The 8,619-nt window shown below is 29.6% G+C and overlaps 1 long non-coding RNA gene across 1 annotated transcript; it reads right to left on the bottom strand.

Annotated features, from left to right (window-relative positions):
* Nucleotides 1-7,357: 7,357 nt before the first annotated feature.
* Nucleotides 7,358-8,402, bottom strand: LOC107947521 (uncharacterized). The gene is made up of 2 exons (XR_001697150.2): nucleotides 8,141-8,402; nucleotides 7,358-7,981 (listed from the first exon to the last, which is right to left on the bottom strand). It is a non-coding gene; the product is annotated as an uncharacterized lncRNA (long non-coding RNA).
* Nucleotides 8,403-8,619: the final 217 nt, after the last annotated feature.

Here is an 8,619-nt window from a genome sequence, read left to right on the forward strand (position 1 = left end):
TTTCCCTCGATCGACTAGCCTTCTGGCCCTCCCACGGGTCTTTATTGGCTCATTCTTACACACTTTTTTCAACATCCTTCAATAGTGCTTTCACAAGACTGGCTCAGATACCAACTGTCACGGACTTAGAATTTTTGCCTCACAATCCGTGTGGCCTTAGGCAATTTCTTGCTCCTAAAAATGCCTAGGCCAGCCTAACTCCCACAATATGAGGATTCAACAGAACTCCTCTTTCAAAACCAACACAAACGAGAGTAACTTAAAGCCAAACAAAAATGAATGAAGAATGAAATAAGAACAAGCCACAGAAAATTAAGAACACATGAGAGAGAGAAGTTTGAGTGAATACTCTCAAGAATTCTTATTGCTCCACAAAACTCAAGTGATTTACAATGAGGGGAGAGGTCTCTATTTATAGTAGAGCCTCCCAAAATGCAACGGTACAGATCAAGTACATCAATTGCTAAGATTAAAAGGTATCTACAAATCAAATCTCTAAGATTACAAAATCATATCTTCTAAGATTACATATCATATCTACGGTTGCATATCCTCGAAGATTATGTTTCCATATGTGCCAAGCTGGTAGATGGGTCTTCAATCTCTTTAAGCAGTGGGTCAGTCCGATCGGGCCAAATGACCTCATTCCCACTTGATGGATCACACGAAAGTGTCATGGTTGCGGGCTCTCATTCGCGACCCATGACACTTGTATGATCCTTCCTTCAACATTGAAACACTACATGAAAAACTTTCTTCAAATTTTTAAAACTTAGTATGAAATTTCACCCTAAATAATTAAAAGCATGCAAAATATAATTCACAAAACATATTTCAATCATGAGAAATTTATATTTTAAAAGATATATAGTAATGATAATGTTACTATGAAATGTCTTGATTTTCTTAACAAAATAATCAAAACATACAAATTTCAATCATCAAAAGAAACAAATAATAAGACCTTGAAATACACTAATTCTCCCCATTTTAGGATCTAACACCAATCATTCATTTGATTTCTTGATTTTTTAAACTAATTTACAATATCAAATTGTTTAATTTTTAAAAAAAAAAAGAAAGTTATAATTGATAATAAAATAAAAAATTTACAAATGCTACATATAAAATTAGAGAGAGAAAAAATAAATATCTTATCAATATTTTAATCATTAAATCGAAGATGATATAAAATTTGCACCCTTTTTCTCTCGAGGTTGCAAATTTCATGCATTTGCTCATATTTCAATTTCAATGAAACTTCTTCCAAATTGAAAAAAACAAATCTCATGAGAACATAAACCACAACAAACCCCGATGATATTAATCAATAATCAATTCTGACATGTAATACCCAAAAGCCTTGTAATAGGTCAATTTAGCTCGGGATCACAAAAAAAAACCCAAAATAATAAAACAAAGTCCAAGTCCAGTCCAAAATTATATCATTTGGCCCGATCGGAATGGCCCATTACTTGAAAAGGTTGAAGGTCCATCTACAAGCTTGACGCATATGGAAACATAATCTTCAAGGATATGCAATCTTAGATATGATATGCAATCTTAGAGTATATGATTTTGTAATCTTAGAGATTTAATTGGTAGATACCCTTTAATCTTAGCCGTTGATGTAATTGATCTGTACCGTTACATTTGGGGAGGCTCAACTATAAATAGAGGCCTCTCCCTTCATTGTAAAACACTTGAGTTTGGAGCAATAATGATTCTTAAGAGCATTCACTCAAATTTCTTCCTCTCTTGCATTCTTATTTTCTGTGGCTTGTTCTTATTTTGTTCTTTGTTCATCTTCGTTTCTTTTTAAGTTGCTTTCATTTGAGTTGGATTTTGGTGGAGGAATTTCGTTGAATCTTCATATTGTGAGAGTTAGACTGACTTAAGCATTTCTTTTAACCTTTTTTATTTATCCATTCAATTGTTTAATCATTAATAATTCTTTTACTTTTATTCGTTTATTTATCCATCAACTTTCTTATTTACATATTGTTCATTCATTTAACCATTCTTATCATTCTTTTATTTTCTTGCATTAATTATATACTTTATTTGTTTTTAATATTATCTCACACATGTTGTTTATTTTTTAAAAACTCATGTTATAAATCATCCATTTTAAATTGTTTGATTATTTGCTTTAAATTTTTTTCATATATTATCAATTGCAATTTTTTATACTATCTATTTTATATACCATTTATTTTTAAGATGTTTTGTGTATAACTTGTTCTAAATTCCTTATTACACAATATTTATTTTAAACTCATTTATATATTATTACTTTATATATTACCTATTTTTATTTTTTATATATTATTTATTCCAAACTTATACATATATTACCTACTTTTTTATATATATAATTTATTTATTGATTTGTATATTGTTGATTTCAAATTTCTTTTTCCCTTATTATTCATTTTCAAATTCATTATTTTTAAATTTATTTACATTTTATTTTGCTTTATATTTTTTTTATTTTATACTCTTTGTTTTAAATTCATTGGTCTTTGATTATTGATACTAGTATTTAAATAATTGCCATTATGTGTTTTATAAATTGTTTGTTTGTATTTTCATATTGCCATTTTTTTATCAAAGTTTTTATGCATCGTTATAATATTGCGTCAATTTTTCCCAATTTTAAAACAGAAAACTTTTAAAAATAAGGCAATATTCGATACTTTAGAGCTTTCAGAAAATCATGCCCTAACTTACTGGGTTTCGATTTTTTTGATCCAAATAATCGAATATCCTTTTTAAACTTTAATACATGAGACAAGCTTAGTTTCGAGGGTTAAAATGTCGTATCCTAACTTACTAGATGTGACATCTTATTACTTCGGGACAATGAGGTCTTAACATCAAATTCGATTTATTCAGGTTTTTAAAGAGGATCGTATTTTAAAATCTTTTCAAATTTTTGACCTTAGGACGTTAATTAACCAATTAGGTATTAATTTTTGGGCGTTACGAGGGTGCTAATCCTTCCTCGTGTGTAACCGACTCCCGAGCCTGTATTCTCAAATTTTGTAGACCAAAATCATTATTTTAATAAATCAAAATGTTTTATTAAAATGATTAATCTCAAGGTGACCCGATCACACCTCGAAAAAATATTGTTGGCGACTCTATTTTCGTTTTAAAAGTCGACCCCGTTTTTCAAAATAAAAATGGTTTCGACAAGCCTCAAGTATAGATTTAATGAAATTGTAAATTCATGGAAAACAAAAACACAATAAAAATAAAGGACAAACCCAAACATTACTTTTTTTTTTCTCCATCAATATCCATACATGATACTAGAAAGGCGTTGGGAAAAACCAACCACATTTCTAGTCAAAATTGCATAACACCTGAATAAACAAGGAACAAAACATCCAACATCAGAACTAACTCCTAATGTCTAATAAAAAAATATATCATCACCAAGCTTTACATAACTCTAATCTTCTCACCCAAGCAATAGCCAAAGCCCCAACCATACTATTGCCTTTTGTCTTAACCACAGATAATGTAACATTAACCATCTAGTTGATACTCCTATCAATACCTATAAATAGATTCCGCAAACTTCCTTATTTAACAACCACTTCAAGACTACACCTGAATTAAATTCAATAATAAGAGGAGTTTTCACATGCCAACCCATGCCAAAAAAATCAAATAAAAAAATAATGTTTCATAAACTCTTCATTATCTTCGATAACCCGAAAGCCCAACTTTTTACCTTGGATCCGATGCTTTGCTCCATAATTTCTTATTATTCTTACACTTCCTACCCCAGAATAACCACAACTCATATTCTGACTATAACACTTGGTATAGTTGCTTTATTTTGATGAAATAAAAATAATTTCCAATTCTATAACCAATAATATCCCGAATTATATGGTTGTGGGTGATTGTTTTTATTGTGTGATATACCACACATACTCCGTTGCTTTATTTCGACTCATACCAAGGTTAGAATGTTTAGTAATATAAACTCATATTCAAATATAACAATAGTGATAATCCATAAACACAAACAAAGGCAATTCTCATATCCACATCTACACATACTACCAGACAGAATTCGTGATTAAATTTTGATTATAGACTCTCACCCAACTAATCAATCTTCAATAAAGAAAAGAATCTACAGGCCCGAAGCCATAGCTCGCCACAGATCCCAATTAAGCATAAAACTGGACTAGGGTTTACAATACGGACCATACAACACAAGTTGAATTCGTATAGAACTATTCTTCTTCTATTTCACTTTGATTACAGAAGGTTTTTCAACTCTTAAATAGATTTAGTCAGAGCTCCTCTTGTATCATTCGTTTTTCAACATTAGTGAATTTCTCCTCTTCTACCCGTGGTTTTTTCCAAAAGGATTTTCTACGTAAAATCTGTGTGTTCTTATTATTCTTTTCTTATTGTTTTACAGTCATTCTACTGCCATTATCGATGTTTATTATAACATAACACGTTAAGGTTGTGATAGCTTATTAAGTACTACAAGAATTAAACTTTCTAATTAAAGTATAATTAATGTAGAATATGTATAATTTCATAAAGCCAATACTAATAAATAATGATCAATTCACAAGGCTTAAATCACTTACCGGATCTATTGAAAATTTTCTCTTACCATGTTTTATTGGTATTGCCCATTGTAGACTAAATAAAACATATAAGATATACGGAACAATCATAGTATTGCACCGAAGTGGCACTTTCATTTGCGCGCATAGGATTTCCTAATGACATTTCATTCATATCTTATTAGTTCTCATCTTGTCTACATGGGCTTTTAATACATTTATTCCATGTCATCCGCTCATTCAAATGAAAACAATTTAAATTTTTCACTGAAAACAATTTAGTCCTTATTATAAAAAAAGTCACTATACTTTGTAATTCAACCCCATTTTCACTACTCATACATTCATTAATTCTTTACACTTCATTCACATTCCAATTTATCATAAATTTAGTTTTCATAACCAATTTGCAAACTTCACAATTTAATCCTTTTACTATTATTTCAATATATCAAATCAATTCATTACATAATCAGAATTCAAACTATATTTATCATTACTTCATTTTTTATTATTTTTCTTCTTTTTTTTGCATATAATACTAAAATATTTTAATTAATTTAACTATTTTAACATAATTTATACTTAGATTAAAATTAAATAAATTAAAATTCTTGAAGTACTTACAACCAAGGCTTGGATGAAATATTTTCTTCATCCTTCACTCTTTGGTTACTTCCTTGCTTTTTTTTCCTAACTAATCTTTCACTTTTCTTCTCTTTTTCTTCATTTCCATATAAAACATATAACATTTACTTGTTAAAATCATAATCAAATAACATATATATGCTATTTAAATGAAACTAACATGAATTTCATGATGAAACTTACCATTCTTACCTTAATCACTTGTAATCAAACCCTAGTTTTTATTTTCTCTCTCCTTCAAGACAATTATTGATACACTTTTCAGGAAATTAAGGGTGAGTTTGGATAGGTGGTGAGATGCGGTGCGGTGCATTTAGCTTACTTTTTGTCTCACGCTACAGTATCACTATAGTATCTAATCTCACCGCCACCGTTGTTTTTACACTAACCACAACTAAATGCATTGTCCATCCAAACTCACCCTATGGTGAATACTAGGCTTCACTATTGATTTCACTAAGGATTCATGAAAGAAATTGGAGAAATTAAGCTTAAAAGGCTTAAAATTGGTGGAAATGACCTATTTGTAATAAAAAAATTGAAAGGATGGTCTAATAAAAATATTAATTCAATTAATAATTAAATGATAATTATCAAAATGACCCACCAATCATATTTTTACACATTTTAGTCCTTAATCATTACATTTTCCATAATTATCTTGTTTGAGTAATTACCATTTAATCCTCAAACTTTCTCTATTATACCATCCATGAATCATACTTTATTTTGGTAAAATTTCACTTCTAGCCACTCCTCCTTTTTCCTTCAATTCAATGCAATCATTTTAAATGTTTAATTTTCTTACTTTTGCCCCAATATTTTTTATTCTCTTACAAGTAAGCCCATACCCTAGATTTATTTCTCTTATTTCAAGAGTATTTTTAATTTTCTATCGGCTCTAACTACTTTCTATATTAACACTTAAAAATTCTTATTTTATCTATTTCTAAAATTGTCAAGTATATCTAACCCAACTTGGTACTGTTCCTAGCTCAGAAGTTAGTTAGGGATATCATAGTGCCAATTTAGTCTTGATTCTAAAAATCTAATCCTCAACATTTACATATTGTGTTTTTTTTATTTTTTATTTTTGTACTTTTGTTTTTCTTTGTGGCCCTTTCACCTAAAAAGCTTAAAAAAATTAAACTTATTAGCTAAATTTTATTGAAAATATACAAAAAATTGAAAAACACCCAAAAATTCAAGATAATAATTTTCATCTTTTTTTATTCTTTTAAAATTAACCTTCAAAAATAAAAGTAAAACTTCAAAAAAAAAGGATCAACTTACACAATCTATAAATGTTGAGGCTTAAATATTTTTAGAATCAAGACTTAATTGACATAATTTATAAATGTTGAGAGTTAAAGTTGTTATTATTCTAATTTTAAAAGTTGTCACTATTAGCTAGCTAATGATAAAGAAAAAAAAAACAAAATTGAATATTTGGGTGATAATTTTGTAACTTTTCCTAGTTGGATGACCAAAAATTCACTAATAGTTGGATAATCATTTTATAACTTTTCATAGTTAAATTACTAAAAAAGAAATTTACTAATAGTTGAGTGACTACTAATGTAATTTATTGTTGCTATTATTATGATTACAATAGTTTCTCATGGAAAAATAAAAGATTACAACTTCAAAAAAATGTTGTCTTTACTTGTATGGAATGTTGATTAAAGTTCTTATCAGACATGCGTTTAACACGGGTTCAAATCGTACTACCCATCTCATTCCAATATTGTATAAAAAAAAGTTACAAGCACGTAACATCGTTACAAGATTAAGTCTGAACCATATAAAGAAATAATATAATTGGTAATTTGATATTGTGCTATCGATTAAGTCTTTAGCTCGGTTGGCATCAGTATTGTTGCTAGTACAGGACGATGTCGATTCGAGAGCGTTGAAGCACCTTTATTCTCCTATATAAGAGTTGAGGAAGGATTATGGGTAGTTCTGACGTTGTATCAAGAAGTTTGATATTGTGCTGGTATTGATTAAATAAATTTTAAAAAATAAATAATTAGAAGTAATATTAATATTTTACTATTTTAATTTTAGGGTAAAGTATACCAACAGTCACTCAACTTTGATTAAAATAACAAAACAAACACTAAACTTTGAAAAGTTACAACTAGTCACTAAACTTTACGAAAATAACAAAACAATCATTAACGTTATTGAAAAGTGACAAATCAGTCACCCACTAACATTTTCCGTTACAGGCCTAACGGGACAGGTGACATGTTCTGTTAACTAACCACGTTCGACATGACCAACCAGAAGAAGAAGAAGAAAGGGAAATCATAGTGGGTATCTCAGAACTCATTATACTAACCTCTTCAAACCGGCCATGTTCGCTTCCTGCTTCAACCATCTCGTCCTTGTTAACTCCGCTTCCCGCTTCAACCTCTTACAGCTCCTCTTTTTTTTTCATTTTTTTTCAGAAAGATTAAAAAACTTTGAATTTGTTCTTCTCTTAACCACACCATCATTAACCTCTCTTAACACTAATCACCACCACTATCCGGTTAACCAACCGCCATACATTACCACTATTGTCAAATCCAAACCCCCTCATAATCACTCTATTTACCATCGGCGCCATAAACACATCCTCACTACACCTTCAACAACTAAAAAATTCACACCAACAACAACACAAAAAATGCAAAATGAACAATAAAAAAAACTCCAAAGGAAAACCAAGTGGAAGCCTGCAACGGAGAGAAAGGAAACAAAATCAAAGAAAGAAGAAAAAATATTTAAAAAGAAAAGAAATAAGAGGAACGTTGAGGCTAGTTTTGAGGTATTGGGTAGTCATCTCAGAAAATTGAATGGTAGGAATGTAAAAGAGGTCGGAAAAAACAACATACCTTGGAATCAGACTGATTCGACGGTCGGATTTCGAGATCGAGCAAGGAGAAGTTTGAACACTTAAGCATAGATTCGAGTAGTTCGGGGTGATTTTTGGAGAATCTGACTCCAAATTCATGTTCAAAGGATCAAAAAGATACTAAATAAGAATTTGGAGTTTTTCGACCACCGTTGGCAAATCGGCGCAACAGTTCGACGTCGATTTTTGGGTTTTTTGTTGTTGTTTCTAGGTTGCATCAGAACAGAGAAAATTTTGACAATACAGAGAAAGGAGAAGAGAATATTAAACAAAAAAAAAGAGTTTTGGTTGTATTTATTTAGAAAATTAATAATAAAAATTAAAAGAAAATGAAAATAAAAATTTAATGGTGGGACCATATCCAATGTGGCACCCTAATAAGTCACGTTAGTTGTTTATTACGTCTGTAATAAAAAATAGATTTAGGTGACTGATTTATCACTTTCATAAAATTTAATA

The sequence above is a fragment of the Gossypium hirsutum genome, chromosome D12 (genome assembly GCF_007990345.1).
Source record: "Gossypium hirsutum isolate 1008001.06 chromosome D12, Gossypium_hirsutum_v2.1, whole genome shotgun sequence".
NCBI lineage: Eukaryota > Viridiplantae > Streptophyta > Magnoliopsida > Malvales > Malvaceae > Gossypium > Gossypium hirsutum.